Raw genomic sequence first — 11,827 nt, 5'->3', positions numbered from 1 at the left:
CCACCCGTTCCCTGACCCCGTCGTCGTCGTCGCGCGCGCCGCCCCTTCCCCGACCCCGTCGCCGTCGCCGCGCGCGCCGCCCCTTCCCCAACCCCGTCGCCGTCGCCCCGACCACACGCCGCCGCCTTCGGTCCGGCTGTCGGCGCCCTTTCCTCTTATTTTTTTGTGCATTTTATGTATATGATCTCTGTGTATATATGTATATGTTCTCTGTGTATATATGTTCATATATGCAAAAGTTAGATTTTAGAAAAACTTCATATATGCAAAACTTTATATCTGCAAAAATTTATACATATATGTAAGTATATATGTATGTATAGATGTATGTATGTGGATACATGAGGGGGGTAGATATACCCCCTCTCCGATAGCATTTTTGTGCATTTTAGGTTAGTGTATATATATGTTGATGTATATAAGCAAAAGATAGATTTTTAGAAAAAATACTATTTTTTCTGTTGATGATATGATGATGTTTTTTTTCATATATGCATTTTTTCATATATGTATTATTTTTTTAAGTTGTTAGTAGATATCGATTTTAGGTTAGTGCATTTTAGGTTTGTGTAGAGGAGAAATTTAAAGTAAAATAAGGAAAAGAAAGAAAAGAGGAAGAAGGAAGAAGGAAGAAAGAAGAAGAAAAAGAATGGGAGGAAAAAGGAAAATAAGAAGATGAAGAAGAGGAGAGGAAGAAGAGGAGAAATAAATAAGAAGAGGAAAGAAGAAGAAAAAGAAGAGGAGAAGAAGAAAGGAATAGAGGAGAAGAAGAAAAAATATAAATACCCCCCCCCCCCTCGGCCCTCTTGAAGGAAATATGCCCTAGAGGCAATAATAAAGTTATTGTTTATTTCCTTATATCATGATAAATGTTTATTATTCATGCTAGAATTGTATTAACCGGAAACATAATACATGTGTGAATACATAGACAAACAGAGTGTCACTAGTTAGCCTCTACTTGACTAGCTCATTAATCGAAGATGGTTATGTTTCCTAACCATAGACATGAGTTGTCATTTGATAAACGGGATCACATCATTAGGAGAATGATGTGATTGACATGACCCATTCCGTTAGCCTAGCACTTGATCGTTTAGTATGTTGCTATTGCTTTCTTCATGATTTATACATGTTCCTGTAACTATGAGATTATGCAACTCCCGTTTACCGGAGGAACACTTTGGGTGCTACCAAACGTCACAACGTAACTGGGTGATTATAAAGGAGTACTACAGGTGTCTCCAAAGGTACATGTTGGGTTGGCGTATTTCGAGATTAGGTTTTGTCACTCCGATTGTCGGAGAGGTATCTCTGGGCCCTCTCGGTAATGCACATCACTATAAGCCTTGCAAGCAATGTAGCTAATGAGTTAGTTACGGAATGATGCATTACGTAACGAGTAAAGAGACTTGCCGGTAACGAGATTGAACTAGGTATTGGATACCGGCGATCGAATCTCGGGCAAGTCACATACCGATGACAAAGGGAACAACGTATGTTGTTATGCGGTTTGACCGATAAAGATCTTCGTAGAATATGTAGGAACCAATATGGGCATCCAGGTTCCGCTATTGGTTATTGACCGAGAATAGTTCTAGGTCATGTCTACATAGTTCTCGAACCCGTAGGGTCCGCACGCTTAATGTTACGATGATAGTTTTATTATGAGTTTATGGGTTTTGATGTACCGAAGGAGTTCGGAGTCCCGGATGAGATCGGGGACATGACGAGGAGTCTCGAATTGGTCGAGACGTAAAGATCGATATATTGGACGATTATATTCGGAGTTCGGAAAGGTTCCGAGTGGTTCGGGTATTTTTCGGAGTACCGGGGAGTTACGGGAATACGGGGGAGAAGTATTGGGCCTTATTGGGCCATACGGGAAAGAGAGAGGGGCTGCCTAGGGCAGGCCGCGCCCCCCCCCCCAAGGCCTAGTTCGAATTGGACTAGGGGGAGGGGCTGCGCCCCCTCCTTCCTTCCCTTCTCCTTCCCCCTTCCTTGTCTCCTACTCCTAATACTTGGAAGGATTCCTAGTTGGACTAGGAAAGGGGGAATCCTACTCCCGGTGGGAGTAGGACTCCCCTAGGGCGCGCCATAGAGATGGCCGGCCCTCCCCTCCTCCACTCCTTTATATACGGGGGCAGGGGGCACCCCATAGACACACAAGTTGATCTACGGATCGTTCCTTAGCCGTGTGCGGTGCCCCCCTCCACCATATTCCACCTCGGTCATATTGTCGCGGAGTTTAGGCGAAGCCCTACGCTAGTAGAACATCATCATCGTCACCACGCCGTCGTGCTGACGGAACTCATCCCCGACACTTTGCTGGATCGGAGTCCGGGGATCGTCATCGAGCTGAACGTGTGCTGAACTCGGAGGTGCCGTACGTTTGGTACTTGGATCGGTCGGATCGTGAAGATGTACGACTACATCAATCGCGTTGTGCTAACGCTTCCGCTTACGGTCTATGAGGGTACGTGGACAATACTCTCCCCTCTCGTTGCTATGCATCACCATGATCTTGCGTGTGCGTAGGATTTTTTTTGAAATTACTACGTTCCCCAACAGTGGCATCAGAGCCAGGTTTTATGCGTTGATGTTATATGCACGAGTAGAACACAAGTGAGTTGTGGGCGATACAAGTCATACTGCCTACCAGCATGTCATACTTTGGTTCGGCGGTATTGTTGGATGAAGCGGCCCGGACCGACATTACGCGTACGCTTACGCGAGACTGGTTCTACCGATGTGCTTTGCACACATGTGGCTGGCGGGTGTCAGTTTCTCCATTTTAGTTGAACCGAGTGTGGCTACGTCCGGTCCTTGCGAAGGTTAAAACAACACTAACTTGACGAACTATCATTGTGGTTTTGATGCGTAGGTAAGAACGGTTCTTGCTCAGCCCGTAGCAGCCACGTAAAATTTGCAACAACAAAGTAGAGGACGTCTAACTTGTTTTTGCAGGGCATGTTGTGATGTGATATGGTCAAGACGTGATAAGATATAAGTTGTTGTATGAGATGATCATGTTTTGTTGAAGTTATCGGCAACTGACAGAAGCCCTATGGATGTCTCTTTGTTGCATAAGATGGAAGTGCCAAATAATTGCTTTACTTTATCGCTATACGATAGCAATAGTTGCAAGAGCAATAGTTGGTGAGACAACCATGTGATGACACATTGATGTAGATCAAGATGATGAAGATCATGGTGCCGTGCCGGTGACGATAGAGATCATGACAATACTTTGGAGATGGAGATCAAAGGCGCAAGATGATCATGGCCATATCATGTCACATATATTGATTGCATGTGATGTTTATCTTTTATGCATCTTATCTTGCTTTGATTGACAGTAGCATTTTAAGATGATCTCTCACTAATTATCAAGAAGTGTTCTCCCTGAGTATGCACCGTTGCCAAAGTTCCTCGTGCCCAGACACCACGTGATGATCGGGTGTGATAAGCTCTACGTCCATCTACAACGGGTGCAAGCCAGTTTTGCACACGCGGAATACTCAGGTTAAACTTGACGAGCCTAGCATATGCAGATATGGCCTCGGAACACGGAGACCGAAAGGTCGAGCATGAATCATATAGTAGATATGATCAACATATTGATGTTCATCGTTGAAACTACTCCATCTCACGTGACGATCGGACATGGTGTAGTTGATATGGATCACGTAATCACTTAGAAGATTAGAGGGATGTCTATCTAAGTGGGAGTTCTTAAGTAATATGATTAATTGAACTTAAATTTATCATGAACTTAGTCCTGGTAGTATTTTGCAAATTATGTTGTAGATCAATAGCTTGCGTTGTTGCTTTCGTATGTCTATTTTGATATGTTCCTAGAGAAAAATTGTGTTGAAAGATGTTAGTAGCAATGATGCGGATTGGATCCGTGATCTGAGGTTTATCCTGATTGCTGCACAGAAAAATTATGTCCTTAATGCACCGCTAGGTGACAGACCTATTGCAGGAGCAGATGCAGACGTTATGAACGTTTGGCTAGCTCAGTATGATGACTAGTTGATAGTTTTGTGCACCATGCTTTATGGCTTAGAATCGGGACTTCAAAGAAGTTTTGAACGTCATGGACCATATGAGATGTTCCAGGAGTTGAAGTTAATATTTCAAGCAAATACCCGAGTTGAGAGATATGAAGTCTTCAACAAGTTCTATAGCTAAAAGATGGAGGAGAATCACTCAACTAGTGAGCATGTGCTGAGATTGTCTGGGTACTACAATCGCTTGAATCAAGTAGGAGTTAATCTTCTAGATAAGATAGTGATTGACAGAATTCTCTAGTCACCACCACCAAGTTAGTAGAACTTCATGATGAACTATAATGCAAGGGATGACGAAAACGATTCCCGAGCTCTTCGTGATGCTGAAATCGACGAAGGTAGAAATCAAGAAAGAGCATCAAGTGTTGATGATTGAAAGGACCACTAGTTTCAAGAAAAAGGGCAAAGGGAAGAAGGGGAACTTCAAGAAGAACAGCAAGCAAGTTGCTGCTCAAGTGAAGAAGCCCAAAGCTGGACCAAAGCCTGAAACTGAGTGCTTACACTGCAAAAGAAATGGTCACTGGAAGCGGAAATGCCCTGAATATTTGGTGGATAAGAAGGATGGCAAAGTGAACAAGGGTATATTTGATATACAGGTTATTGATGTGTGCTTTACTAGTGTTTATAGTAGCCCCTGAGTATTTGATACTTGTTCGGCTGCTAAGATTAGTAACTCGAAACAGGAGTTACAGAATAAACAAAGACTAGTTGAAGGGGAAGTTACGATGAGTGTTGGAAGTAGTTCCAAGATTGATATGATCATCATCGTACACTCCCTATACTTTCGGGATTAGTGTTAAACCTAAATAAATGTTATTTGGCGTTTGCGTTGAGCATGAATATGATTTGATCATGTTTATTGCAATACAGTTATACATTTAAAATCAGAGAATAATTGTTGTTCTGTTTAAATGAATAAAACCTTCAATGGTCATACACCCAATAAAAATAGTTTGTTGGATCTCGATCGTAGTGATACACATATTCATAATATTGATGCCAAAAGATGCAAAGTTAATAATGATAGTGCAACTTATTTGTGGCACTGCCGTTTGGGTCATATCGGTGTAAAGCGCATGAAGAAACTCCATGCTGATGGGTTTTTGGAATCACTTGATTATGAATCATTTGATGCTTGCGAACCGTGCCTTTTGGGCAAGATGACTGAAACTCCGTTGTTCGGAACAATGGAACGAGATACTGACTTGTTGGAAATAATACATGCCGATGTATGCGGTCCAATGAGTGTTGATGCTCGTGGTAGGTATCGTTATTTTCTGACCTTCACAAGATGATTTGAGCAGATATGAGTATATCTACTTAATGAAGCACAAGTCTGAAACATTTGAAAAGTTCAAAGAATTTCAGAGTGAAGTGGAGAATCATCGTAACAAGAAAATAAAATTTCTACGATCTGATCGTGGAGGAGAATATTTGAGTTACGAGTTTGGTCTTCAATTAAAACAATGTGGAATAGTTTCACAGCTCACGCCACGTGGAACACCACAATGTTATGGTGTGTCTGAACGTCATAACCGCACTTTATTTGATATGGTGCGATCGATGATGTCTCTTACCGATTTACCAATATCGTTTTGGGGTTATGCATTAGAGACAGCTGCATTCACGTTAAAAGGGCACCATCTAAATCCATTGAGACGACACCGTATGAACTATGGTTTAGCAGTAAACCTAAACTGTCGGTTCTTAAAGTTTGGAGTTGCGATGCTTATATGAAAAAGGTTTTCAACCTGATAAGCTCGAACCCAAATCGGAGAAGTGCGTCTTCATAGAATACCCAAAGGAAACTGTTGGGTACTCCTTCTATCACAGATCCGAAGGCAAAACATTCGTTGCTAAGAATGGATCCTTTCTAGAGAAGGAGTTTCTCTCGAAAGAAGTGAGTGGGAGGAAAGTAGAACTTGATGAGGTAACTGTACCTGCTCCCTTATTGGAAAGTAGTTCATCACAGAAATATGTTCCTGTGACTACTACACCAATTAGTGAGGAAGTTAATGATGATGATCATGAAACTTCAGATTAAGTTACTACAGAACCTCGTAGGTATTCCAGAGTAAGATCCGCACCAGAGTGGTACGGTAATCCTATTCTGGAAGTTATGTTACTAGACCATGACGAACCTACGAACTACGAAGAAGCGATGGTGAGCCCAGATTCCGCAAAATGGCTTGAGGCCATGAGATCTGAGATGAGATCCATGTATGAAAACAAAGTATGGACTTTGATTGACTTGCCCAATGATCGGCGAGACATTGAGATTAAATGGATCTTCAAGAGGAAGACGGACGCTGATAGTGTTACTATCTACAAAGCTAGAATTGTCGCAAAAGGTTTTCGACAAGTTCAAGGTGTTGACTACGATGAGAGTTTTTCACTCGTATCGATGCTTAAGTCTGTCTGAATCATGTTAGCAATTGCCACATTTTATGAAATCTGGCAAATGGATGTCAAAACTGCATTCCTTAATGGATTTATTAAAGAAGAGTTGTATATGATGCAACCAGAAGGTTTTGTCAATCCTAAAGATGCTAAACAAAATGTGCAAGCTCCAGCGATCCATCAATGGACTGGTGCAAGCATCTCGGAGTTGGAATATACGCTTTGATGTGTTGATCAAAGCATATGGTTTTATACAGACTTTTGGAAAGGCCTGTATTTACAAGAAAGTGAGTGGGAGCACTACAGCCTTTCTGATAAGTATATGTGAATGACATATTGTTGATCGGAAATAATGTAGAATTATTCTGCAAAGCATAAAGGAGTGTTTGAAAGGAGGTTTTCAAAGAAAGACCTCGGTGAAGCTGCTTACATATTGAGCATCAAGATCTATAGAGATAGATCAAGATGCTTGATAAGTTTTTCAATGAATACATACCTTGACAAGATTTTGAAGTAGTTCAAAATGGAACAGTCAAAGAAAGAGTTCTTGCCTGTGTTACAAGGTGTGAAATTGAGTAAGACTCAAAACCCGAGCACGGCAGAAGATAGAAAGAGAATGAAAGTCATTCCCTATGCATCAGCCATAGGTTCTATAAAGTATGTCATGCTGTGTACCAGATCTATTGCATACCCTACCACTAAGCTTGGCAAGGGAGTGCAATAGTGATCTAGGAGTAGATCAATGGACAGCGGTCAAAATTATCCTTAGTGGAATAAGGATATGTTTCTCGATTATGGAAGTGAAAAAAGGTTCGTCGTAAAGGGTTACGTCGATGCAAATTTTAACACTAATCTAGATGACTCTGAATCTCAATCTGGATACATATTGAAAGTGGGAGCAATTAGCTAGAGTAGCTCCATGCAGAGCATTGTAGACATAGAAATTTGCAAAATACTTACGGCTCTGAATGTGACAGACCCGTTGACTAAAATTATCTCACAAGCAAAACATGATCACACCTTAGTACTCTTTGGGTGTTAATCACATAGCGATGTGAACTAGATTACTGACTCTAGTAAACCCTTTGGGTGTTGGTCACATGTCGATGTGAACTATGGGTGTTAACCACATATAGATGTGAACTATTGATGTTAAATCACAAGGCGATGTGAACTAGATTATTGACTCTAGTGCAAGTGGGAGACTGAAGGAAATATGCCCTAGAGGCAATAATAAAGTTATTATTTATTTCCTTATATCATGATAAATGTTTATTATTCATGCTAGAATTATATTAACCGGAAACATAATACATGTGTGAATACATAGACAAACAGAGTGTCACTAGTATGCCTCTACTTGACTAGCTCGTTAATCGAAGATGGTTATGTTTCCTAACCATAGACATGAGTTGTCATTTGATTAACGGTATCACATCATTAGGAGAATGATGTGATTGACATGACCCATTCCGTTAGCCTAGCACTTGATCATTTAGTATGTTGCTATTGCTTTCTTCATGACTTATACATGTTCCTGTAACTATGAGATTATGCAACTCCCGTTTACCAGAGGAACACTTTGGGTGCTACCAAACGTCATAATGTAACTGGGTGATTATAAAGGAGTACTACAGGTGTCTCCAAAGGTACATGTTGGGTTGGCGTATTTCGAGATTAGGTTTTGTCACTCCGATTGTCGGAGAGGTATCTCTGGGCCCTCTCGATAATGCACATCACTATAAGCCTTGCAAGCAATGTAGCTAATGAGTTAGTTACGGAATGATGCATTACGTAACGAGTAAAGAGACTTGCCGGTAACGAGATTGAACTAGGTATTGGATACCGACGATCGAATCTCGGGCAAGTAACATACCGATGACAAAGGGAACAACGTATGTTGTTATGCGGTTTGACCGATAAAGATCTTCGTAGAATATGTAGGAACCAATATGGGCATCCAGGTTCCGCTATTGGTTATTGACCGAGAATAGTTCTAGGTCATGTCTACATAGTTCTCGAACCCGTAGGGTCTGCACGCTTAACGTTACGATGACAGTTTTATTATGAGTTTATGAGTTTTGATGTACCGAAGGAGTTCGGAGTCCGGGATGAGATCGGGGACATGACGAGGAGTCTCGAAATGGTCGAGACGTAAAGATCGATATATTGGACGACTATATTCGGAGTTCGGAAAGGTTCCGAGTGGTTCGGGTATTTTTCGGAGTACCGGGGAGTTACGGGAATACGGAGGAGAAGTATTGGGCCTTATTGGGCCATACGGGAAAGAGAGAGGGGCTGCCTAGGGCAGGCCGCGCCCCCCCCAAGGCCTAGTCCGAATTGGACTAGGGGGAGGGGCTGCGCCCCCTCCTTCCTTCCCTTCTCCTTCCCCCTTCCTTGTCTCCTACTCCTAATACTTGGAAGGATTCCTAGTTGGACTAGGAAAGGGGGAATCCTACTCCCGGTGGGAGTAGGACTCCCCTAGGGTGCGCCATAGAGAGGCCGGCCCTCCCCTCCTCCACTCCTTTATATACGGGGGCAGGGGGCACCCCATAGACACACAAGTTGATCTACGGATCGTTCCTTAGCCGTGTGCGGTGCCCCCCTCCACCATATTCCACCTCGGTCATATCGTCGCGGAGTTTAGGCGAAGCCCTGCGCCGGTAGAACATCATCATCGTCACCACGCCGTCGTGCTGACGGAACTCATCCCCGACACTTTGCTGGATCGGAGTCCGGGGATCGTCATCGAGCTGAACGTGTGCTGAACTCGGAGGTGCCGTATGTTCGGTACTTGGATCGGTCGGATCGTGAAGACGTACGACTACATCAACCGCATTGTGCTAACGCTTCCACTTACGGTCTACGAGGGTATGTGGACAATACTCTCCCCTCTCGTTGCTATGCATCACCGTGATCTTGCGTGTGCGTAGGATTTTTTTTTTGAAATTACTACGTTCCCCAACACCTCTCGCTCGACCAAAACTCTTAAGGACACCCAAACCCTAGAGAGAAATCGATGTTGGTCTCCTACCCCCTCCCGCCGTGCCCCTACCCGACAAATTAACTCTCTCGAAGCGTTGTTGTGTCGAGGCGACCCCAAACCCTAGAGAAGCAGCGTCGAGGCCACTAACATGATTCCTTATTGTGATTAGCTGGCTAGTTCTATGTTTGCCACGAATATATATATATATATATATATATATATATATATATATATATATATATATATATATATATATACCATATATAAACATGTTGTAAATATTTGCAGAAACTATGGAGCACTGCCGAGACGAAGAAACATAAGCGATATTGAGGGACATAATCGCAAATGGAAGGGATGAAGTTGCGTCATTTCTTCTCGACACCGTTGGTCAGCTGGAAGAACGGTGTGAAGAAGAGGGCTATGTTCATGATGGCTTCGGCCCATTAATGCCGGTACAAGAACAGGACTATGTTCATGATGGCTCCGGTGACACAATGGAGGAACAAGAAGGAGACCGTGTTGACTGCTCCGGTGACCGAACCGAGCCCGGCCAGGTATATATATATTAGTTAAGCCCGTGCTGACTAGTTAATTGATGCTTCCATTTTTTTGGTATACGTACACATATTAATTACTCTCGTCTTTCTTCCTTATAATTTCTAGCCCTCCGGATCGAGCACAACTTCGGTAAGGAGACGAGGCCCGAAGAAAAAGTTGAGCTCGGATGAAAAGTTTGAGATCATAGAAATCGCGCCCGACGGCGAACCGATTGAACCCATCCTGACAAGGAAGGCATTTTCTTCTCAGTCCGGGGTTCTTGTTAGGGAGAAGATCCCGATCAGCATCCAGCAATGGTATAAGCCTAAGGAGGAAGACCCTGAGGTGTCTTATGTCAATGATATGCAGAAAGAATATCTTTGGACTGAGCTGAAGGCAAATTTCACGCTACCGCCAGAGGAGGATCCGGAGAAGCCAGTTAAAGAGGAATTAATCAAGTCTTGTGCTCTTAAGAAGATGGCAACCCTAATGAGGAGGTGGAGGAAAGAGCTGAACCAGTTTGTCAAAAATAAAAAGACACCAGAATTCATCGACAAATATGAGAAGATCAAAGATCACTGGCCTGCATTTGTGGCCCACAATACATCGTAAAAGAGTAAGAAGATGTCGGAGACAAACAAGAAAAATGCTGCGAAGAAGACGCTTCACCATCGCACGGGGTCAGGTGGCTACCTGCAAGCCCGGCCTAAGTGGTCCAAGGCTGAGAATGATCTGCTTGAAAAAGGGATCGAACCAGCTGAGACAATGAGATGGCCAGACCGTTGCCGGACTTGGTTCTTCGGGTCTGGCGGAACCTTGGACCCTGTAACAGGGTTTTGCTAGTGGACGGACAAGCAACTGGAAATACCAGTCAAGAACCTTCGACACTATATCGATGCAGCGCAGCGAGGGACGTTCCTGCCAAACAGGGAGAAGGACGAGCTCACAATGGCCCTTGGGAATCCTGAGCACCCTGGACGGACACGAGGCACACCAGGCTCCATTCCATGGAAGGTTGGTTTTCCGGACGCAGGGGGTTACAAAACCCACGAGAGGAGGAAGAAACTGGAGCAGGACCAACTGTAGGCGCTGCACGAAAGGGTAATTGGGCTAGAGGATCGAGAAGAGGAACGAGAAGCAGCAGATCGCAGCAAACGACCTGCCGAAGCTTCCCCCGAAGCTACCCCGCCATCTCAGCGGAGAAGCATCATGGCTTCCACCGAGCTGCTTCAGCCGGAGCATGTCTTGACGGCTCCTGCCAGCTATCCCGTGGATGGTATCACGGAGTCTCAAAATTGCCACATGATGGCACGATGGATGAATTTGAAGGTCAAGGCGGCTGTTGGCCAAGTTTATCCTAGTGGACCCGGCACAACTTATCACTGCCAGCCGACTCCAAAAGGATATGCTAAGGTGATGGTGGATGAAATAACGGAGGGATTTGAGGACCTCGTGCTTGACCACCCTACCGGTGAATGGGAGACTAGGCTGGGTTCTGCTCTGAAGACTCCATGCCTATGGAAGAAGGAGCTCATCAACCTTCTGAACTGGACGCCTCCGCCTCCTCCTCCTGCTCCGGCGAGTCAGGGCACTCCGCCTCCTCCACCGCCTCATCCTCCGGAGAGTGACGATCAGGGCACGCGTGGCGGCACTCCGCCTCCTTCTCCGGCACATGGCGGCACTCCGCCTCCTTCTCCGCCTGCGCCGGCGCTCCCGAGCAGCCAGCAGCATCCTCCTTCTCCGCCTCGCCAGCAAGGGCGGAAGAGACCCGTCGCCGCCCCAGCTGCTCCGGCGTGTCGTACTCCTTCTCCTCCTCCTCGTAAGC

The sequence above is a fragment of the Triticum dicoccoides genome, chromosome 5B (genome assembly GCF_002162155.2).
Source record: "Triticum dicoccoides isolate Atlit2015 ecotype Zavitan chromosome 5B, WEW_v2.0, whole genome shotgun sequence".
In the NCBI taxonomy this organism is placed as follows: domain Eukaryota; kingdom Viridiplantae; phylum Streptophyta; class Magnoliopsida; order Poales; family Poaceae; genus Triticum; species Triticum dicoccoides.
This window is presented reverse-complemented; position numbering follows the sequence as displayed.